Source organism: Ostrea edulis, chromosome 10, assembly GCF_947568905.1.
Source record: "Ostrea edulis chromosome 10, xbOstEdul1.1, whole genome shotgun sequence".
NCBI classification, from domain to species: Eukaryota; Metazoa; Mollusca; class Bivalvia; order Ostreida; family Ostreidae; genus Ostrea; species Ostrea edulis.
Genome location: NC_079173.1, coordinates 34,393,019 through 34,418,004, shown reverse-complemented (window position 1 = coordinate 34,418,004; position 24,986 = coordinate 34,393,019). Strand labels below are relative to the sequence as shown.

General features: G+C 37.7%; 1 long non-coding RNA gene across 1 annotated transcript; it reads left to right on the top strand.

Moving 5' to 3' along the window:
• The first annotated feature begins 22,910 nt into the window (after positions 1 to 22,910).
• Positions 22,911 to 24,166, top strand: LOC130050757 (uncharacterized). The gene is made up of 3 exons (XR_008799011.1): positions 22,911 to 23,039; positions 23,539 to 23,623; positions 23,963 to 24,166. It is a non-coding gene; the product is annotated as an uncharacterized LOC130050757 (long non-coding RNA).
• Positions 24,167 to 24,986: the final 820 nt, after the last annotated feature.

Genomic DNA, 24,986 nt, shown 5'->3' with positions numbered 1-24,986 from the left:
TGATATTTGGTCTGTGTGAGTTGTGTGTTTATTGTAGACAACACGTAGAGTGGTGTGTGATATTTAGTCTGTGTTGTGTGTTTATTGTAGACAACACGTAGAGCGGTGTGTGATATTTGGTCTGTCTGTGTTGTGTGTTTATTGTAGACAACACGTAGAGTGGTGTGTGATATTTAGTCTGTGTTGTGTGTTTATTGTAGACAACACGTAGAGCGGTGTGTGATATTTGGTCTGTCTGTGTTGTGTGTTTATTGTAGACAACACGTAGAGTGGTGTGTGATATTTAGTCTGTGTTGTGTGTTTATTGTAGACAACACGTAGAGCGGTGTGTGATATTTGGTCTGTCTGTGTTGTGTGTTTATTGTAGACAACACGTAGAGTGGTGTGTGATATTTAGTCTGTGTTGTGTGTTTATTGTAGACAACACGTAGAGCGGTGTGTGATATATGGTCTGTCTGTTTTGTGTGTTTATTGTAGACAACACGTAGAGCGGTGTGTGATATTTGGTCTGTCTGTGTTGTGTGTTTATTGTAGACAACACGTAGAGCGGTGTGTGATATTTAGTCTGTGTTTTGTGTTTATTGTAGACAACACGTAGAGCGGTGTGTGATATTTGGTCTGTCTGTGTTGTGTGTTTATTGTAGACAACACGTAGAGCGGTGTGTGATATTTGGTCTGTCTGTGTTGTGTGTTTATTGTAGACAACATGTAGAGTGGTGTGTGATATTTGGTCTGTGTTGTGTGTTTATTGTAGACAACACGTAGAGCGGTGTGTGATATTTGGTCTGTCTGTGTTGTGTGTTTATTGTAGACAACACGTAGAGCGGTGTGTGATATTTGGTCTGTCTGTGTTGTGTGTTTATTGTAGACAACAAGTAGAGCGGTGTGTGATATTTGGTCTGTCTGTGTTGTGTGTTTATTGTAGACAACACGTAGAGCGGTGTGTGATATTTGGTCTGTCTGTGTTGTGTGTTTATTGTAGACAACACGTAGAGTGGTGTGTGATATTTGGTCTGTGTTGTGTGTTTATTGTAGACAACACGTAGAGCGGTGTGTGATATTTGGTCTGTCTGTGTTGTGTGTTTATTGTAGACAACACGTAGAGTGGTGTGTGATATTCAGTCTGTGTTGTGTGTTTATTGTAGACAACACGTAGAGCGGTGTGTGATATTTGATCTGTGTTGTGTGTTTATTGTAGACAACACGTAGAGCGGTGTGTGATATTTGGTCTGTGTTGTGTGTTTATTGTAGACAACACGTAGAGTGGTGTGTGATATTTGGTCTGTCTGTGTTGTGTGTTTATTGTAGACAACACGTAGAGCGGTGTGTGATATTTGGTCTGTCTGTGTTGTGTGTTTATTGTAGACAACACGTAGAGCGGTGTGTGATATTTGGTCTGTGTGAGTTGTGTTTATTGTAGACAACACGTAGAATGGTGTGTGATATTTGGTCTGTGTTGTGTGTTTATTGTAGACAACACGTAGAGCGGTGTGTGATATTTGGTCTGTGTCGTGTGTTTATTGTAGACAACACGTAGAGTGGTGTGTGATATTTGGTCTGTGTGAGTTGTGTGTTTATTGTAGACAACACGTAGAGCGGTGTGTGATATTTAGTCTGTGTTGTGTGTTTATTATAGACAACACGTAGAGCGGTGTGTGATATTTGGTCTGTGTTGTGTGTTTATTATAGACAACACGTAGAGCGGTGTGTGATAATTGGTCTGTGTTGTGTGTTTATTGTAGACAAGACGTAGAGCGGTGTGTGATATTTAGTCTGTGTTGTGTGTTTATTATAGACAACACGTAGAGCGGTGTGTGATATTTGGTCTGTGTTGTGTGTTTATTATAGACAACACGTAGAGCGGTGTGTGATATTTGGTCTGTGTTGTGTGTTTATTGTAGACAACACGTTGAGCGGTGTGTGATATTTGGTCTGTGTTGTGTGTTTATTGTAGACAACACGTAGAGCGGTGTGTGATATTTGGTCTGTCTGTGTTGTGTGTTTATTGTAGACAACATGTAGATTGGTGTGTGATATTTGGTCTGTCTGTGTTGTGTGTTTATTGTAGACAACACGTAGAGTGGTGTGTGATATTTGGTCTGTGTGAGTTGTGTTTATTGTAGACAACACGTAGAGCGGTGTGTGATATTTGGTCTGTCTGTGTTGTGTGTTTATTGTAGACAACACGTAGAGTGGTGTATGATATTTGGTCTGTGTTGTGTGTTTATTGTAGACAACACGTAGAGCGGTGTGTGATATTTGGTCTGTCTGTGTTGTGTGTTTATTGTAGACAACACGTAGAGTGGTGTGTGATATTTGGTCTGTCTGTGTTGTGTGTTTATTGTAGACAACACGTAGAGCGGTGTGTGATATTTGGTCTGTGTTGTGTGTTTATTGTAGACAACACGTAGAGCGGTGTGTGATATTTGGTCTGTGTTGTGTGTTTATTGTAGACAACACGTAGAGCGGTGTGTGATATTTGGTCTGTTTGTGTTGTGTGTTTATTGTAGACAACACGTAGAGCGGTGTGTGATATTTGGTCTGTGTTGTGTGTTTATTGTAGACAACACGTAGAGTGGTGTGTGATATTTGGTCTGTGTGAGTTGTGTTTATTGTAGACAACACGTAGAGCGGTGTGTGATATTTGGTCTGTCTGTGTTGTGTGTTTATTGTAGACAACACGTAGAGTGGTGTGTGATATTTGGTCTGTGTTGTGTGTTTATTGTAGACAACACGTAGAGTGGTGTGTGATATTTGGTCTGTCTGTGTTGTGTGTTTATTGTAGACAACACGTAGAGTGGTGTATGATATTTGGTCTGTGTTGTGTGTTTATTGTAGACAACACGTAGAGCTTTGTGTGATATTTGGTCTGTCTGTGTTGTGTGTTTATTGTAGACAACACGTAGAGTGGTGTGTGATATTTGGTCTGTGTTGTGTGTTTATTGTAGACAACACGTAGAGTGGTGTGTGATATTTTGTCTGTTTGTGTTGTGTATTTATTGTAGACAACACGTAGAGCGGTGTGTGATATTTGGTCTGTGTTGTGTGTTTATTGTAGACAACACGTAGAGCGGTGTGTGATATTTGGTCTGTCTGTGTTGTGTGTTTATTGTAGACAACACGTAGAGTGGTGTATGATATTTGGTCTGTGTTGTGTGTTTATTGTAGACAACACGTAGAGCGGTGTGTGATATTTGGTCTGTCTGTGTTGTGTGTTTATTGTAGACAACACGTAGAGCGGTGTGTGATATTTGGTCTGTGTTGTGTGTTTATTGTAGACAACACGTAGAGTGGTGTGTGATATTTGGTCTGTTTGTGTTGTGTGTTTATTGTAGACAACACGTAGAGCGGTGTGTGATATTTGGTCTGTGTTGTGTGTTTATTGTAGACAACACGTAGAGCGGTGTGTGATATTTGGTCTGTTTGTGTTGTGTGTTTATTGTAGACAACACGTAGAGCGGTGTGTGATATTTGGTCTGTGTTGTGTGTTTATTGTAGACAACACGTAGAGTGGTGTGTGATATTTGGTCTGTGTGAGTTGTGTTTATTGTAGACAACACGTAGAGCGGTGTGTGATATTTGGTCTGTGTGAGTTGTGTTTATTGTAGACAACACGTAGAGTGGTGTGTGATATTTGGTCTGTTTGTGTTGTGTGTTTATTATAGACAACACGTAGAGCGGTGTGTGATATTTGGTCTGTCTGTGTTGTGTGTTTATTGTATACAACACGTAGAGTGGTGTGTGATATTTAGTCTGTGTTGTGTGTTTATTGTAGACAACACGTAGAGTGGTGTGTGATATTTGGTCTGTGTTGTGTGTTTATTGTAGACAACATGTAGATTGGTGTGTGATATTTGGTCTGCCTGTGTTGTGTGTTTATTGTAGACAACATGTAGAGCGGTGTGTGATATTTGGTCTGTCTGTGTTGTGTGTTTATTGTAGACAACACGTAGAGTGGTGTGTGATATTTGGTCTGTCTGTGTTGTGTGTTTATTGTAGACAACACGTAGAGTGGTGTGTGATATTTGGTCTGTTTGTGTTGTGTGTTTATTGTAGACAACACGTAGAGCGGTGTGTGATATTTGGTCTGTCTGTGTTGTGTGTTTATTGTAGACAACACGTAGAGCGGTGTGTGATATTTGGTCTGTCTGTATTGTGTGTTTATTGTAGACAACACGTAGAGTGGTGTGTGATATTTGGTCTGTGTTGTGTGTTTATTGTAGACAACACGTAGAGCGGTGTGTGATATTTGGTCTGTTTGTGTTGTGTGTTTATTGTAGACAACACGTAGAGCGGTGTGTGATATTTGGTCTGTCTGTGTTGTGTGTTTATTGTAGACAACACGTAGAGCGGTGTGTGATATTTGGTCTGTGTTGTGTGTTTATTGTAGACAACACGTAGAGCGGTGTGTGATATTTGGTCTGTGTTGTGTGTTTATTGTAGACAACACGTAGAGTGGTGTGTGATATTTGGTCTGTCTGTGTTGTGTGTTTATTCTAGACAACACGTAGAACGGTGTGTGATATTTGGTCTGTGTTGTGTGTTTATTGTAGACAACATGTAGATTGGTGTGTGATATTTGGTCTGTGTTGTGTGTTTATTGTAGACAACACGTAGAGCGGTGTGTTATGTTTGGTCTGTGTGAGTTGTGTTTATTGTAGACAACACGTAGAGCGGTGTGTGATATTTGGTCTGTCTGTGTTGTGTGTTTATTGTAGACAACATGTAGAGTGGTGTGTGATATTTAGTCTGTGTTGTGTGTTTATTGTAAACATCACGTAGAGTGGTTTGTGATATTTGGTCTGTCTGTGCTGTGTGTTTATTGTAGACAACACGTAGAGCGGTGTGTGATATTTGGTCTGTGTGAGTTGTGTTTATTGTAGACAACACGTAGAGCGGTGTGTGATATTTGGTCTGTGTTGTGTGTTTATTGTAGACAACACGTAGAGCGGTGTGTGATATTTGGTCTGTGTTTTGTGTTTATTGTAGACAACACGTAGAGCGGTGTGTGATATTTGGTCTGTGTTGTGTGTTTATTGTAGACAACATGTAGAGCGGTGTGTGATATTTGGTCTGTTTGTGTTGTGTTTATTGTAGACAACACGTAGAGCGTTGTGTGATATTTGGTCTGTGTGAGTTGTGTTTATTGTAGACAACACGTAGAGCGGTGTGTGATATTTAGTCTGTGTTGTGTGTTTATTGTAAACAACACGTAGAGCGGTGTGTGATATTTGGTCTGTCTGTGTTGTGTGTTTATTGTAGACAACACGTAGAGTGGTGTGTGATATTTGGTCTGTGTTGTGTGTTTATTGTAGACAACACGTAGATTGATGTGTGATATTTGGTCTGTGTGAGTTGTGTTTATTGTAGACAACACGTAGAGCGGTGTGTGATATTTGGTCTGTGTTGTGTGTTTATTATAGACAACACGTAGAGTGGTGTGTGATATTTGGTCTGTGTTGTGTGTTTATTGTAGACAACACGTAGAGCGGTGTTTGATATTTGGTCTGTGTGAGTTGTGTTTACTGTAGACAACTCGTAGAGCGGTGTGTGATATTTAGTCTGTGTTGTGTGTTTATTGTAAACAACACGTAGAGCGGTGTGTGATATTTGGTCTGTGTCGTGTGTTTAATGTAGACAACACGTAGAGTGGTGTGTGATATTTGGTCTGTCTGTGTTGTGTGTTTATTGTAGACAACACGTAGAGTGGTGTGTGATATTTAGTCTGTCTGTGTTGTGTGTTTATTGTAGACAACATGTAGATTGGTGTGTGATATTTGGTCTGTCTGTGTTGTGTGTTTATTGTAGACAACACGTAGATTGGTGTGTGATATTTGGTCTGTGTGAGTTGTGTTTATTGTAGACAACACGTAGAGTGGTGTGTGATATTTGGTCTGTCTGTGTTGTGTGTTTATTGTAGACAACACGTAGATTGGTGTGTGATATTTGGTCTGTGTGAGTTGTGTTTATTGTAGACAACACGTAGATTGATGTGTGATATTTGGTCTGTCTGTGTTGTGTGTTTATTGTAGACAACACGTAGAGTGGTGTGTGATATTTGGTCTGTGTTGTGTGTTTATTGTAGACAACATGTAGAGCGGTGTGTGATATTTGTCTGTCTGTGTTGTGTGTTTATTGTAGACAACACGTAGAGTGGTGTGTGATATTTGGTCTGTCTGTGTTGTGTGTTTATTGTAGACAACACGTAGAGTGGTGTGTGATATTTGGTCTGTCTGTGTTGTGTGTTTATTGTAGACAACACGTAGAGCGGTGTGTGATATTTGGTCTGTCTGTGTTGTGTGTTTATTGTAGACAACACGTAGAGTGGTGTGTGATATTTGGTCTGTCTGTGTTGTGTGTTTATTGTAGACAACACGTAGAGCGGTGTGTGATATTTGGTCTGTCTGTGTTGTGTGTTTATTGTAGACAACACGTAGAGTGGTGTGTGATATTTGGTCTGTTTGTTTTGTGTTTATTGTAGACAACACGTAGATTGATGTGTGATATTTGGTCTGTCTGTGTTGTGTGTTTATTGTAGACAACACGTAGAGTGGTGTGTGATATTTAGTCTGTGTTGTGTGTTTATTGTAGACAACACGTAGAGTGGTGTGTGATATTTGGTCTGTCTGTGTTGTGTGTTTATTGAAAACATCACGTAGAGTGGTTTGTGATATTTGGTCTGTCTGTGCTGTGTGTTTATTGTAGACAACACGTAGAGCGGTGTGTGATATTTGGTCTGTGTGAGTTGTGTTTATTGTAGACAACACGTAGAGCGGTGTGTGATATTTGGTCTGTGTTGTGTGTTTATTGTAGACAACACGTAGAGCAGTGTGTGATATTTGGTCTGTGTTTTGTGTTTATTGTAGACAACACGTAGAGCGGTGTGTGATATTTGGTCTGTGTTGTGTGTTTATTGTAGACAACATGTAGAGCGGTGTGTGATATTTGGTCTGTTTGTGTTGTGTTTATTGTAGACAACACGTAGAGCGGTGTGTGATATTTGGTCTGTGTGAGTTGTGTTTATTGTAGACAACACGTAGAGCGGTGTGTGATATTTAGTCTGTGTTGTGTGTTTATTGTAAACAACACGTAGAGCGGTGTGTGATATTTGGTCTGTCTGTGTTGTGTGTTTATTGTAGACAACACGTAGATTGATGTGTGATATTTGGTCTGTGTGAGTTGTGTTTATTGTAGACAACACGTAGAGCGGTGTGTGATATTTGGTCTGTGTTGTGTGTTTATTATAGACAACACGTAGAGTGGTGTGTGATATTTGGTCTGTGTTGTGTGTTTATTATAGACAACACGTAGAGTGGTGTGTGATATTTGGTCTGTGTGAGTTGTGTTTATTGTAGACAACATGTAGAGTGGTGTGTGATATTTGGTCTGTCTGTGTTGTGTGTTTATTGTAGACAACACGTAGAGCGGTGTGTGATATTTGGTCTGTGTGAGTTGTGTTTACTGTAGACAACACGTAGAGCGGTGTGTGATATTTAGTCTGTGTTGTGTGTTTATTGTAGACAACACGTAGAGCGGTGTGTGATATTTGGTCTGTCTGTGTTGTGTGTTTATTGTAGACAACACGTAGAGCGGTGTGTGATATTTGGTCTGTGTGAGTTGTGTTTACTGTAGACAACACGTAGAGCGGTGTGTGATATTTAGTCTGTGTTGTGTGTTTATTGTAAACAACACGTAGAGCGGTGTGTGATATTTGGTCTGTGTCGTGTGTTTATTGTAGACAACACGTAGAGCGGTGTGTGATATTTGGTCTGTCTGTGTTGTGTGTTTATTGTAGACAACACGTAGAGTGGTGTGTGATATTTAGTCTGTCAGTGTTGTGTGTTTATTGTAGACAACATGTAGATTGGTGTGTGATATTTGGTCTGTGTCGTGTGTTTATTGTAGACAACACGTAGAGTGGTGTGTGATATTTGGTCTGTGTGAGTTGTGTTTATTGTAGACAACACGTAGATTGATGTGTGATATTTGGTCTGTCTGTGTTGTGTGTTTATTGTAGACAACACGTAGAGTGGTGTGTGATATTTGGTCTGTGTTGTGTGTTTATTGTAGAGAACACGTAGAGTGGTGTGTGATATTTGGTCTGTGTTGTGTGTTTATTGTAGACAACACGTAGAACGGTGCGTGATATTTGGTCTGTGTGAGTTGTGTTTATTGTAAACAACACGTAAAGTGGTGTGTGATATTTGGTCTGTCTGTGTTGTGTGTTTATTGTAGACAACACGTAGAGTGGTGTGTGATATTTGGTCTGTGTTGTGTGTTTATTGTAGACAACATGTAGATTGGTGTGTGATATTTGGTCTGTTTGTTTTGTGTTTATTGTAGACAACACGTAGATTGATGTGTGATATTTGGTCTGTCTGTGTTGTGTGTTTATTGTAGACAACACGTAGAGTGGTGTGTGATATTTGGTCTGTGTTGTGTGTTTATTGTAGACAACATGTAGAGCGGTGTGTGATATTTGGTCTGTCTGTGTTGTGTGTTTATTGTAGACAACACGTAGAGCGGTGTGTGATATTTGGTCTGCGTTGTGTGTTTATTGTAGACAACACGTAGAGCGGTGTGTGATATTTGGTCTGTCTGTGTTGTGTGTTTATTGTAGACAACACGTAGAGTGGTGTGTGATATTTGGTCTGTGTGAGTTGTGTGTTTATTGTAGACAACACGTAGAGTGGTGTGTGATATTTGGTCTGTCTGTGTTGTGTGTTTATTGTAGATAACACGTAGAGCGGTGTGTGATATTTGGTCTGTCTGTGTTGTGTGTTTATTGTAGATAACACGTAGAGCGGTGTGTGATATTTGGTCTGTCTGTGTTGTGTGTTTATTGTAGACAACACGTAGAGTGGTGTGTGATATTTGGTCTGTTTGTTTTGTGTTTATTGTAGACAACACGTAGATTGATGTGTGATATTTGGTCTGTCTGTGTTGTGTGTTTATTGTAGACAACACGTAGAGTGGTGTGTGATATTAAGTCTGTGTTGTGTGTTTATTGTAGACAACACGTAGAGTGGTGTGTGATATTTGGTCTGTCTGTGTTGTGTGTTTCTTGTAGACAACATGTAGAGCGGTGTGTGATATTTGGTCTGTGTTGTATGTTTACTGTAGACAACACGTAGAGTGGTGTGTAATATTTGGTCTGTGTTGTGTGTTTATTGTAGACAACACGTAGAGTGGTGTGTGATATTTGGTCTGTCTGTGTTGTGTGTTTATTGTAGACAACACGTAGAGCGGTGTGTGATATTTGGTCTGTGTTGTGTGTGTATTGTAGACAACACATAGAGTGGTGTGTGATATTTGGTCTGTGTTGTGTGTTTATTGTAGACAACACGTAGAATGGTGTGTGATATTTAGTCTGTGTTGTGTGTTTATTGTAGACAACACGTAGAGCGGTGTGTGATATTTGGTCTGTCTGTGTTGTGTGTTTATTGTAAACAACACGTAGAGTGGTGTGTGATATTTGGTCTGTTTGTGTTGTGTGTTTATTGTAGACAACATGTAGAGCGGTGTGTGATATTTGGTCTGTCTGTGTTGTGTGTTTATTGTAGACAACACGTAGAGTGGTGTGTGATATTTGGTCTGTCTGTGTTGTGTGTTTATTGTAGACAACACGTAGAGCGGTGTGTGATATTTGGTCTGTCTGTGTTGTGTGTTTATTGTAGACAACACGTAAAGTGGTGTGTAATATTTGGTCTGTGTTGTGTGTTTATTGTAGACAACACGTAGAGTGGTGTGTGATATTTGGTCTGTGTTGTGTGTTTATTGTAGACAACATGTAGAGCGGTGTGTGATATTTGGTCTGTGTTGTATGTTTACTGTAGACAACACGTAGAGTTGTGTGTAATATTTGGTCTGTGTTGTGTGTTTATTGTAGACAACACGTAGAGTGGTGTGTGATATTTAGTCTGTGTTGTGTGTTTATTGTAGACAACACGTAGAGTGGTGTGTGATATTTAGTCTGTGTTGTGTGTTTATTGTAGACAACACGTAGAGTGGTGTGTGATATTTGGTCTGTCTGTGTTGTGTGTTTATTGTAGACAACACGTAGAGCGGTGTGTGATATTTAGTCTGTGTTGTGTGTTTATTGTAGACAACACGTAGAGCGGTGTGTGATATTTAGTCTGTGTTGTGTGTTTATTGTAGACAACACGTAGAGTGGTGTGTGATATTTGGTCTGTCTGTGTTGTGTGTTTATTGTAGACAACATGTAGAGCGGTGTGTGATATTTGGTCTGTGTTGTATGTTTACTGTAGACAACACGTAGAATGGTGTGTAATATTTGGTCTGTGTTGTGTGTTTACTGTAGACAACACGTAGATTGGTGTGTGATATTTGGTCTGTCTGTGTTGTGTGTTTATTGTAGACAACACGTAGAGTGGTGTGTAATATTTGGTCTGTGTTGTGTGTTTATTATAGACAACACGTAGAGCAGTGTGTGATATTTGGTCTGTGTTGTGTGTTTATTGTAGACAACACGTAGAGTGGTGTGTGATATTTAGTCTGTGTTGTGTGTTTACTGTAGACAACATGTAGAGCGGTGTGTGATATTTGGTCTGTGTGAGTTGTGTTTATTGTAGACAACACGTAGATTGGTGTGTAATATTTGGTCTGTGTTGTGTGTTTATTGTAGACAACACGTAGAGTGGTGTGTGATATTTGGTCTGTCTGTGTTGTGTGTTTACTGTAGACAACATGTAGAGCGGTGTGTGATATTTGGTCTGTGTGAGTTGTGTGTTTATTGTAGACAACACGTAGAGTGGTGTGTGATATTTAGTCTGTCTGTGTTGTGTGTTTATTGTAGACAACACGTAGAGTGGTGTGTGATATTTAGTCTGTCTGTGTTGTGTGTTTATTGTAGACAACACGTAGAGCGGTGTGTGATATTTGGTCTGTGTTGTGTATTTATTGTAGACAACACGTAGAGTGGTGTGTGATATTTGGTCTGTGTTGTGTGTTTATTGTAGACAACACGTAGAGCGGTGTGTGATATTTGGTCTGTGTGAGTTGTGTTTACTGTAGACAACACGTAGAGCTTTGTGTGATATTTAGTCTGTGTTCTGTGTTTATTGTAGACAACACGTAGAGCGGTGTGTGATATTTGGTCTGTCTGTGTTGTGTGTTTATTGTAGACAACACGTAGAGCGGTGTGTGATATTTGGTCTGTGTGAGTTGTGTTTACTGTAGACAACACGTAGAGCGGTGTGTGATTTTAGTCTGTGTTGTGTGTTTATTGTAAACAACACGTAGAGCGGTGTGTGATATTTGGTCTGTGTCGTGTGTTTATTGTAGACAACACGTAGAGCGGTGTGTGATATTTGGTCTGTCTGTGTTGTGTGTTTATTGTAGACAACATGTAGATTGGTGTGAGATATTTTGTCTGTGTCGTGTGTTTATTGTAGACAACACGTAGAGTGGTGTGTGATATTTGGTCTGTGTTGTGTGTTTATTGTAGACAACACGTAGAGTGGTGTGTGATATTTGGTCTGTGTTGTGTGTTTATTGTAGACAACACGTAGAGTGGTGTGTGATATTTGGTCTGTGTTGTGTGTTTATTGTAGACAACACGTAGAACGGTGCGTGATATTTTGTCTGTGTGAGTTGTGTTTATTGTAAACAACACGTAAAGTGGTGTGTGATATTTGGTCTGTCTGTGTTGTGTGTTTATTGTAGACAACACGTAGAGTGGTGTGTGATATTTGGTCTGTGTTGTGTGTTTATTGTAGACAACATGTAGATTGGTGTGTGATATTTGGTCTGTTTGTTTTGTGTTTATTGTAGACAACACGTAGATTGATGTGTGATATTTGGTCTGTCTGTGTTGTGTGTTTATTGTAGACAACACGTAGAGTGGTGTGTGATATTTGGTCTGTGTTGTGTGTTTATTGTAGACAACATGTAGAGCGGTGTGTGATATTTGGTCTGTCTGTGTTGTGTGTTTATTGTAGACAACACGTAGAGCGGTGTGTGATATTTGGTCTGTCTGTGTTGTGTGTTTATTGTAGACAACACGTAGAGTGGTGTGTGATATTTGGTCTGTCTGTGTTGTGTGTTTATTGTAGACAACACGTAGAGCGGTGTGTGATATTTAGTCTGTGTTGTGTGTTTATTGTAGACAACACGTAGAGCGGTGTGTGATATTTAGTCTGTGTTGTGTGTTTATTGTAGACAACACGTAGAGTGGTGTGTGATATTTGGTCTGTCTGTGTTGTGTGTTTATTGTAGACAACATGTAGAGCGGTGTGTGATATTTGGTCTGTGTTGTATGTTTACTGTAGACAACACGTAGAGTGGTGTGTAATATTTGGTCTGTGTTGTGTGTTTACTGTAGACAACACGTAGATTGGTGTGTGATATTTGGTCTGTCTGTGTTGTGTGTTTATTGTAGACAACACGTAGAGTGGTGTGTAATATTTGGTCTGTGTTGTGTGTTTATTATAGACAACACGTAGAGCAGTGTGTGATATTTGGTCTGTGTTGTGTGTTTATTGTAGACAACACGTAGAGTGGTGTGTGATATTTAGTCTGTGTTGTGTGTTTACTGTAGACAACATGTAGAGCGGTGTGTGATATTTGGTCTGTGTGAGTTGTGTTTATTGTAGACAACACGTAGATTGGTGTGTAATAATTGGTCTGTGTTGTGTGTTTATTGTAGACAACACGTAGAGTGGTGTGTGATATTTGGTCTGTGTGAGTTGTGTTTATTGTAGACAACACGTAGATTGGTGTGTAATATTTGGTCTGTGTTGTGTGTTTATTGTAGACAACACGTAGAGTGGTGTGTGATATTTAGTCTGTGTTGTGTGTTTACTGTAGACAACATGTAGAGCGGTGTGTGATATTTGGTCTGTGTGAGTTGTGTGTTTATTGTAGACAACACGTAGAGTGGTGTGTGATATTTAGTCTGTCTGTGTTGTGTGTTTATTGTAGACAACACGTAGAGTGGTGTGTGATATTTAGTCTGTCTGTGTTGTGTGTTTATTGTAGACAACACGTAGAGCGGTGTGTGATATTTGGTCTGTGTTGTGTGTTTATTGTAGACAACATGTAGATTGGTGTGTGATATTTGGTCTGTGTGAGTTGTGTTTATTGTAGACAACACGTAGAGCGGTGTGTGATATTTGGTCTGTCTGTGTTGTGTGTTTATTGTAGACAACACGTAGAGTGGTGTGTGATATTTGGTCTGTGTTGTGTGTTTATTGTAGACAACACGTAGAGTGGTGTGTGATATTTGATCTGTGTTGTGTGTTTATTGTAGACAACACGTAGAGCGGTGTGTGATATTTGGTCTGTCTGTGTTGTGTGTTTATTGTAGACAACACGTAGAGTGGTGTTTGATATTTGGTCTGTCTGTGTTGTGTGTTTATTGTAGACAACACGTAGAACGGTGTGTGATATTTAGTCTGTGTTGTGTGTTTATTGTAGACAACACGTAGAGCGGTTTGTGATATTTGGTCTGTGTTGTGTGTTTATTGTAGACAACACGTAGAGCGGTGTGTGATATTTGGTCTGTGTTGTGTGTTTATTGTAGACAACATGTAGATTGGTGTGTGATATTTGGTCTGTTTGTGTTGTGTTTATTGTAGACAACACGTAGATTGATGTGTGATATTTGGTCTGTGTGAGTTGTGTTTATTGTAGACAACACGTGGAACGGTGTGTGATATTTGGTTTGTGTTGTGTGTTTATTGTAGACAACACGTAGAGTGGTGTGTGATATTTGGTCTGTGTTGTGTGTTTATTGTAGACAACACGTAGAGTGGTGTGTGATATTTGGTCTGTGTTGTGTGTTTATTGTAGACAACACGTAGAGCGGTGTGTGATATTTGGTCTGTCTGTGTTGTGTGTTTATTGTAGACAACATGTAGAGCGGTGTGTGATATTTGGTCTGTCTGTGTTGTGTGTTTATTGTAGACAACACGTAGAGCGGTGTGTGATATTTGGTCTGTGTTGTGTGTTTATTGTAGACAACACGTAGAGCGGTGTGTGATATTTGTTCTGTCTGTGTTGTCTGTTTATTGTAGACAACATGTAGAGCGGTGTGTGATATTTGGTCTGTGTTTGTGTTTATTGTAGACAACACGTAGAGCGGTGTGTGATATTTGGTCTGTGTGAGTTGTGTTTATTGTAGACAACACGTAGAGCGGTGTGTGATATTTAGTCTGTGTGAGTTGTGTTTATTGTAGACAACACGTAGAGCGGTGTGTGATATTTGGTCTGTCTGTGTTGTGTGTTTATTGTAGACAACACGTAGAGTGGTGTGTGATATTTAGTTTTTCTGTGTTGTGTGTTTATTGTAGACAACATGTAGAGTGGTGTGTGATATTTAGTCTGTCTGTGTTGTGTGTTTATTGTAGACAACACGTAGAGCGGTGTGTGATATTTGGTCTGTGTTGTGTGTTTATTATAGACAACATGTAGAGTGGTGTGTGATATTTAGTCTGTCTGTGTTGTGTGTTTATTGTAGACAACACGTAGAGCGGTGTGTGATATTTGGTCTGTGTTGTGTGTTTATTGTAGACAACACGTAGAGCGGTGTGTGATATTTGGTCTGTGTTGTGTGTTTATTGTAGACAACACGTAGAGCGGTGTGTGATATTTGGTCTGTGTTGTGTGTTTATTATAGACAACATGTAGAGTGGTGTGTGATATTTAGTCTGTGTTGTGTGTTTATTGTAGACAACACGTAGAATGGTGTGTGATATTTGGTCTGTTTGTGTTGTGTGTTTATTATAGACAACACGTAGAGTGGTGTGTGATATTTAGTTTTTCTGTGTTGTGTGTTTATTGTAGACAACATGTAGAGTGGTGTGTGATATTTAGTCTGTCTGTGTTGTGTGTTTATTGTAGACAACACGTAGAGCGGTGTGTGATATTTGGTCTGTGTGAGTTGTGTTTATTGTAGACAACACGTAGAGCGGTGTGTGATATTTGGTCTGTCTGTGTTGTGTGTTTATTGTAGACAACACGTAGAGTGGTGTGTGATATTTGGTCTGTGTTGTGTGTTTATTGTAGACAACACGTAGAGTGGTGTGTGATATTTGATCTGTGTTGTGTGTTTATTGTAGACAACACGTAGAGCGGTGTGTGATATTTGGTCTGTCTGTGTTGTGTGTTTATTGTAGACAACACGTAGAGTGGTGTGTGATATTTGGTCTGTCTGTGTTGTGTGTTTATTGTAGACAACACGTAGAACGGTGTGTGATATTTGGTCTGTGTTGTGTGTTTATTGTAGACAACACGTAGAGCGGTGTGTGATATTTGGTCTGTCTGTGTTGTGTGTTTATTGTAGACAACATGTAGAGCGGTGTGTGATATTTGGTCTGTCTGTGTTGTGTGTTTATTGTAGACAACACGTAGAGCGGTGTGTGATATTTGGTCTGTGTTGTGTGTTTATTGTAGACAACACGTAGAGCGGTGTGTGATATTTGTTCTGTCTGTGTTGTCTGTTTATTGTAGACAACATGTAGAGCGGTGTGTGATATTTGGTCTGTGTTGTGTGTTTATTGTAGACAACACGTAGAGCGGTGTGTGATATTTGGTCTGTGTGAGTTGTGTTTATTGTAGACAACACGTAGAGCGGTGTGTGATATTTAGTCTGTGTTGTGTGTTTATTGTAGACAACACGTAGAGTGGTGTGTGATATTTGGTCTGTCTGTGTTGTGTGTTTATTGTAGACAACACGTAGAGTGGTGTGTGATATTTGGTCTGTGTGAGTTGTGTTTATTGTAGACAACACGTTGAGCGGTGTGTGATATTTGGTCTGTGTTGTGTTTTTATTGTAGACAACATGTAGATTGGTGTGTGATATTTGGTCTGTCTGTGTTGTGTGTTTATTGTAGACAACATGTAGAGCGGTGTGTGATATTTGGTCTGTGTGAGTTGTGTTTATTGTAGACAACACGTTGAGCGGTGTGTGATATTTGGTCTGTGTTGTGTGTTTATTGTAGACAACACGTAGAGCGGTGTGTGATATTTTGTCTGTCTGTGTGAGTTGTGTTTATTATAGACAACACGTAGAGCGGTGTGTGATATTTAGTCTGTGTGAGTTGTGTTTATTGTAGACAACACGTAGAGCGGTGTGTGATATTTGGTCTGTCTGTGTTGTGTGTTTATTGTAGACAACATGTAGAGCGGTGTGTGATATTTGGTCTGTGTGAGTTGTGTTTATTGTAGACAACACGTAGAGTGGTTTGTGATATTTGGTCTGTCTGTGTTGTGTGTTTATTGTAGACAACATGTAGAACTGTGTGTGATATTTGGTCTGTGTGAGTTGTGTTTATTGTAGACAACACGTAGAGCGGTGTGTGATATTTGGTCTGTGTTGTGTGTTTATTGTAGACAACACGTAGAGCGGTGTGTGATATTTGTTCTGTCTGTGTTGTCTGTTTATTGTAGACAACATGTAGAGCGGTGTGTGATATTTGGTCTGTGTTGTGTGTTTATTGTAGACAACACGTAGAGCGGTGTGTGATATTTGGTCTGTGTGAGTTGTGTTTATTGTAGACAACACGTAGAGCGGTGTGTGATATTTAGTCTGTGTGAGTTGTGTTTATTGTAGACAACACGTAGAGCGGTGTGTGATATTTGGTCTGTCTGTGTTGTGTGTTTATTGTAGACAACACGTAGAGTGGTGTGTGATATTTAGTTTTTCTGTGTTGTGTGTTTATTGTAGACAACATGTAGAGTGGTGTGTGATATTTAGTCTGTCTGTGTTGTGTGTTTATTGTAGACAACACGTAGAGCGGTGTGTGATATTTGGTCTGTGTTGTGTGTTTATTGTAGACAACACGTAGAGCGGTGTGTGATATTTGGTCTGTGTTGTGTGTTTATTGTAGACAACACGTAGAGCGGTGTGTGATATTTGGTCTGTGTTGTGTGTTTATTATAGACAACATGTAGAGTGGTGTGTGATATTTAGTCTGTGTTGTGTGTTTATTGTAGACAACACGTAGAATGGTGTGTGATATTTGGTCTGTTTGTGTTGTGTGTTTATTGTAGACAACACGTAGAGTGGTGTGTGATATTTAGTTTTTCTGTGTTGTGTGTTTATTGTAGACAACATGTAGAGTGGTGTGTGATATTTAGTCTGTCTGTGTTGTGTGTTTATTGTAGACAACACGTAGAGCGGTGTGTGATATTTGGTCTGTGTGAGTTGTGTTTATTGTAGACAACACGTAGAGCGGTGTGTGATATTTGGTCTGTCTGTGTTGTGTGTTTATTGTAGACAACATGTAGAACTGTGTGTGATATTTGGTCTGTGTTGTGTGTTTATTGTAGACAACACGTAGAGCGGTGTGTGATATTTAGTCTGTGTTGTGTGTTTATTGTAGACAACACGTAGAACGGTGTGTGATATTTGGTCTGTGTTGTGTGTTTATTGTAGACAACACGTAGAGTGGTGTATGATATTTGGTCTGTGTTGTGTGTTTATTGTAGACAACACGTAGAGCGGTGTGTGATATTTGGTCTGTCTGTGTTGTGTGTTTATTGTAGACAACACGTAGAGCGGTGTGTGATATTTGGTCTGTGTTGTGTGTTTATTGTGGACAACACTTAGAGCGGTATGGGATATTTGGTCCGTGTGAGTTGAGTTTATTGTAGACAACATGTGGAATGTAGTAATATTTAATAATCAAATTATTACATGTATATGAAAAATATTGAAAATAAATTTCATAGAATAAGTGTATTGATATGTTATGCTTATTAATTAATTGAAAGTGCTGTAGTTCTTAGTGCCGTTCCCGTGCCGTGATTTAACCTATCAAAGTAGATTCCTGTAAACCATACCTTGTCTAATGCTACCGTTCCGGACAAAAACTGTTGATTGAATTTGAATAAAATGATGGGAATTGCCGTAATTGCAGTAATTAAAGTATTCTACCTCGTTTAATCGGATTTCAATTTGTTTCTCCTTCGCCAATAGTTCCGAAGCGGGTTAGCAAATGAAATCGGCATCTGCTTACGCGGGTTTTTTATTATTCCGTATTCACGGCACGAAAATTTCAATTTTCGTAGCCACAGGCCACACAGAGATAGCAAAAATGTATTTAATGTGTGTAACTCCGCTTGTTTTTCTTCCTTTGATGTGGCTGACGACACACTAGTCAGTGAAGTGGACACGAACATATCCTGAAATTGCTGACCAGGGACAGAAAATAGAAATTGCTGACCAGGGACAGAATATAGAAATTGCTGACCAGGGACAGAATATAGAAATTGCTGACTAGGGACAGAATATAGAAAATGATGGGCAGTTTCCGCCGCACTTATGAATAATTGATGTTCTTTTGGTAGATATACAAAAGACAATGATTTAAAAGAAACCCAGCTTTATATCAGGACCGCTTTATCAAAATAAAACTAACTAACGGTTTATAATTATACTTGTGTTTCCGGTAGGATAGAAAAGAAACTAACCGAGAACTCATTATCAAACCTTCTTAATTAAGTCGGATCGCTACACCAATATTTTAGTTCGTTCAAGCACCCCATACATGAAGTATATTTTCACAATATATTTTCTATGATTTCTATGTGTCATTCTGTTTGGAATAATAAAAAAATCTTTTGTTGGCAAGAAATTTTGAATAGATTTTAGAGTCAAAATTTTGCGATGATTTGATGTTTGATAAAACATACCTAGAAGACTCAAACGAATTTTTAAAAGATATTTTCAAAATTAAAAAAAAGTTATGAAAATTATTTGTCAATATTTATAGAGATGCTTTAAATTTTTGGTGTAGCGATCCCCTTTATTGGAAATTCTAATAGTGCAACGCATGTCACAACGTTTGGTTTCCTTCTTTTAAAACCGTTTACTGATAACATGTAGTGGAGCTGCTCGATCTTACTAGAAACACTCACACACCACTAACAATGTTCTACACTCACACACCACTAACAATGTTCTTTCTCCACACAAACGTTCCCCCGTGGACTAGACTTGTGGGTGTCCGGGTAGCGTAGTGGTTAATGCACTCGCTTCTCACCGCTGATCGACCGTGGTTGTGTGTGAGAAATCATGTCAACGAGTACTAAAACAAACCTTAAAAACCTGTGCATGTTTATTTTAAAGATATACGAATTAGTCTGTTATCCTTAACACACAACTTCAAATTTTTGTACATATTCAAGGTATGACTTTAATTCTGGGGCAAGCAATACGAGTATAACCTGGTTTGGGTCAGTTTACGCTTTTTTTTTAATAATATAAAATAGTTCCGGCATCTGGTTGTCGAAGGGATGTGTCCCCATACCAAACCAGGTTATACAAAAATAGCCTGCTTTCCTCAATTGGAATTTAACCAATCAGAGACAAGGATACAATAAGAATTAAATTATTTAAGGAATGACTTTAATTCTGTGCAAGTTATACGAGTATAATTCCAATGTTATTTATTACAATTGTTTAATCCTATAATAACCTGGTTTGGGTCAGTTTACGTTTTATGATCCGCGAAGCGGATCATAAAAAAGCGTAAACTGACCCAAACCAGGTTATACTCGTATAACTTGCCCCAGAATTAAAGTCATTTCTTATAATTTAATGTAGGAGACAAAGATACTAACCTTCGTTTATCAAAATGTACATAAACTCGGAAAAATACAAGTCAACTGAGCCGCGCAATGATTCACTTAGCAACAACGACGAAGCGTCTAGCTGTGAAGGCAGCCAACTTTAATCTTACTTCTACGAAGCCTAGCCTATTTATCAAAATATTATATTGAAGGTGAAGTTTGTCATGATAGAAAATATGTGTAGACTATGCATACAATGCGTATTTCGCTGCCCTTTAGAGATAGAAGATCGACTTTGAAGTCGCTCATTTCCGACAGATTGAGAAAATACGGGAAATTGCATTGTTTAGGCCTAGATCTACCCAAAATAAATCTTCAAATATCAGAAAATGCAAAAATTTGCGGCTTTTAACTCTGTGAAAAGTTCTACTACATGAAAACTTACCCTTGTATGCAACATTGTCGCTAATAGTAAATCCGACACAAGAAAATATGTAAGCAAGTGACAAATCGCAATCCACATGTCAATGTGTCTGACGTCATGTGATAAAAACCTGACGTATGAATTTTTGTTTGCTTTGTTGAAAGAATAATATCTTTGTTTTAAAGGGAAAGGCAACCCTAACCACATTGTTGCTTTTATGAATTAAGTATTACTTACTGATATCGTAATTGACAGTCTTTAAGAAGAAAACTCCTTGCTTAACAATTAAATCAATATTAATCTATCATGTATTTTTAATTACCCGCCAATAAGAGAGTGGCCATTGAAGTTTAATTTATGCCGTCACACCGTCTATTCCGGTTTATTTCATCAGCAGCACTGTAAACATGACAAATCACGAACAGTTAAGTTTGGAGCCGTATAGATTTGAGCCCGCTCTTTCGCAAGAAGAAATTGAGAAAAGAAGACATTCAGTCGAGTCGCAGACCAGGCAGACGGCAAACTTTCTTCATACAAATGTCTTGAACCTCAGCTTGTCATTACGCAAATGATGGATCCACAGTTTATACGCAGTGTTTTCTTTTCAAATGACTTGGTTGAGTAGATCGGTAAAGTTGGCTACTAGTAACCAGCTACTAGTAACTGGCTACTTAAAAAGAGAAAAGTTAGCTACTAGTAGCCAGCTACTTGAACCAGGAAAAGTTAGCTACTAGTAGCCAGTTACTAGTAGCCAGCTACTAAAAGTAAGAAAAGTTAGTTACTCGTAGCCAGCTACTACAAAATATAAAAGTTATAATTACTGATAGCTCGCTACCAGATAAAGGTTAATGAGTTTGAAAATTATTATCTATCAGATTTATTTCTAAAGAGGACGAGGAGTCGTATGATATTTCATGCTCAATTGTCCCCAGTTACATAAAGTTGCAATGCAAAATACGAATAAACTTTTTCAACTGAGTGTTTACTTTAAAAGTGATATGGATTGAATTCAGACCTTCAATCATTTGATATACCATCCATTTTGAGATATCTGCTAATTTTACAATTTGATTCGAGTTACTTTGAAATTTCAACATAAGTGTGAATACCGTAAGAAACTTTATGTTTGACTTTATGTTTGTATTAGATATCTGACGAATTTACGACTATACATATGGCAAGAAGTGATAGATGGTGTTTTGGTATGCCACGAATTTTCAGATATCGCTCTTTAGGAAATCAGTTACTTATACATTTTGATTATCGGTACAATGAAATTTCAAGATCTGTGTGAATACCATAAGGGACTCCGTGTTTATATCATATATTTAACTAACTTACAACGATACGTATGGCGAGTATGGATATTGGGCATCGTGATATGTCATCAATTTTCAGATATCACGCTTAAGGAAGTCAGCTACATATACCTTTTGATGGCAGGTAAACTGAGATTTCAAGTTTTTCGCAAATATCTTAAGAAACTCTGAGTTTGTATTAGATATCTGACTAATTTACAATTATCAAAGTGAAGAAGAGTGATATTACGGATCTTGATATGCCATAAATTTCCAGATATCACGCTTAAGGAAGTCAGCTACTTATATACCTTTTGATTCCTGGTATCCTGAAATTTCAAGTTTTTCATAAATATCTTAAAGAACTCTGTATTTGTATTAGATATCTGACTAATTTACAACAACCCACGTGAAGAGGTGTGATATTAGGTATCTTGATATGCCAACAATTCTCGGATATCATACTTAACGAAGTAAGCTACTTATACCTTTTGATTCCAGCTAACCTAAAATTTCAAGTTTTTCATAAATATCTTAAAGAACTCCTTGTTTGTATTAGATATCTGACTAATTTACAACTATCCATGTGAAGTGGAATGGTATTAGGTATCTTGATATGCCATCAATTTTCAGATATCACCCTTAAGGAAGTCAGCTACTTATACCATTTGATTCCTGGTAACCTGAAAGTTCAAGTTTTTCATAAATATCTTAAAGAACTCTGTAGTTTTATTAGATATCTGACTAATTTACAACTATCCATGTGAAGTGGAATGGTGTTAGGTATCTTAATATGCCATCAATTTTTAGATATCACGCTTAAGGAAGTCAGCTACTTATACCTTTTGATTCCAGGTAACATGAAATTTCAAGTTTTCTACCAATATTTTAAGGAACTCCTTGTTTGTATTAGATATCTGACTAATTCACAATTATCAAAGTGAAGAAGGGTGATATTAGGTATCTTGACATGCCATAAGTTTCCAGATATCACGGTTAAGGAAGTCAGCTACTTATACTCTTTGATTCCAGGTAACCTGAAATTTTAAGTTTTTCATAAATATCTTAAAGAACTCTGTGTTTGTATTAGATATCTGACTAGTTTACAACTAACCATGTGAAGTGGAGTGGTACTAGGTATCTTGATATGCCATCAATTTTCAGATATCACCCTTAAGGAAGTCAGCTACTTATACCCTTTGATTCCAGGTAACGTGAAATTTCAAGTTTTCTATTAATATTTTAAGGAACTCCTTGTTTGTATTAGATATCTGACTAATTTACAATTATCAAAGTGAAGAAGGGTGACATTAGGTATCTTGACATGCCATAAGTTTCCAGATATCACGCTTAAAGGGAACGTAGGGTCAAAAATCAAATTTTGATATGTGAAAACTAGTACTATGCAGACAACAAAATCTAGCATAGAAAAAATAATTGCTGTTGATAACAAGATTTAATCTGTCATTTACACTGAAAACTGAGCTGAATGGGAGAATCTCTTATCATGGCGGCTGATGACGTGTATGCGGCAATTCATTACAACTGCTGTGCCTAGCACTAAATGGGTTACAGAGTATCTATAATTTAAATGTCGGGAGTTCAAGCGAAATTTTGCACTGTGGTCAAAGGAAAAGGAATACATGTATCTACCTTTTAGCATCCCTGATCTCCCCCCAGAACTATGATCATTGTGCAATAATTGGATACATAACCTTGGAAATGAATCTTTTGTTTTTGAACGGCATTTTGAGAAAGATTCTTTTAAAGAGGATATCAGGGTAAGTATACCAGTTATATTTGCTTTTTACTCAGTAAATACTAATAATTCTTAATGTGTATAACCAGAGTTTATTTACAACAAACTTTTACTTATATAATAATTTTCTAATTTAATCTATCCTTATCCAGTGAACATTTTGTACAGGCTAAATATGAAGGGATGGGTAAACACTGCTTTTTAAATATTCAAAGTTAAATTAATATCTATTTAAGTTAAGATATTGGGATACACACCAAAACCTATTAAAAAGAACATGCAGTAACTGAAATATTTGATGACAGCAAGCCTAAGAAATAAGAGAAAATAGCTCAAAAAGATGAGGAAAAGCAGGATACATGTAATACTTTCAAAAATCATCACAGCACTAGCACATTTTGTATTATACTATTGTTTTTAAAGAAATTGAAAATGTACAAGTAAACAAATGAAGTATAGTATATATGAAGTATAGTATATATGAAGTAAGTAGATATAATTAATTAGTCATTATTTTTCAGCTAATCCATTTTCTTTTGGAAACCAATGAAAACTCATATGCAGAACCTATTGATCAACCTGGACTATCAGCATCTAAGGAAACAGGTAATTTGATGCACTTTTCTATTAAATGATTAACAAAGTTTTACAACCAAGGTCATTTTAATTCCCCCTGTGCAGTTAATCTTTCAAGTCTTGACATTTATACGTAGCAATTACTGCAGGGGTGTAGTGATAATCAACTGATTTGTGCCGTATACAGATTCACATTGTAAGATTCTCTTATAAACAGATGTACTAATAAATCAGAAAGAGAGAAAACTAAAAAAAAAAAGAAAAAAAACTCTTTGTTGTGTGAAATACATGTACATGTACATGCACTTTCATGAAAATTCATTACTAAAGTTATAAATTAATGGTTTGATTTCATTTTTATATTTTCAGCTCAATGAAGACATGAATAGTGACAAAAATATCCCACTCTCAATCCATATTGAAGAATAAATCAACTTTGTGCAACATATACAGATAGAATTGCCCAGTCATTGTCCATCATATGTGCTAAGGAATGTTCAAGTGAAGAATGAAGAAGTGAAGATAATGAACAATCCTGTATAAAGAATACAAAATTAAAAGTTTAAGAATTAAGAGTGTCGTTTTCATCAATTTATCCCAATGCACTAGTGTTTTCATTTGAATCTGCTAATAATTCCTCTTCATTATAATCAGGCTCATATTGATATCCTTTGCATTCAGACATGATCAGATGCTTTCACTGAGAGGCAATTGCCCGGTATACGTCATAAACAGATGGGATTGTGGGAAATATCTTAAAGAGCGATAACTTTATCTTGCAAAATGGCAGCCTCCAGCAGATGGTGTGTAGCTATATTTAATAGCCGATTTCTACACAACAGATTACAATCAAATGGAAATAACCAGTGGACTTAATTACTAAATATTTAGTATTTGAAATGTGAAAATATTTTTTTATACCCTACGTTCCCTTTCAGCTACTTATACCTTTTGAATCCTGGTATCCTGAAATTTCAAGTTTTTCATAAATATCTTAAAGAACTCCTTTTTTGTATTAGATATCTGACTAGTTTACAACTATCCATGTGAAGTGGAGTGGTATTAGGTATCTGATATGCCATCAATTTTCAGATATCACCGTTAAGGAAGTCAGCTACTTATACCATTTGATTCCAGCTTACCTGAAATTTCAAGTTTTTCATAGATATCTTTAAGAACTCCTTGTTTGTATTAGATATCTGACTAGTTTACAACTATCCATGTGAAGTTGAATGGTATTAGGTATCTTGATATGCCATTAATTTTCAGATATCATCCTTAAGGAAGTCAGCCACTTATACCTTTTGATTCCAGGTAACCTGAAATTTCAAGTTTTTCATAACTATTTGAAAGAACTCTGAGTTTGTATTAGATATCTGACAAATTCACAACT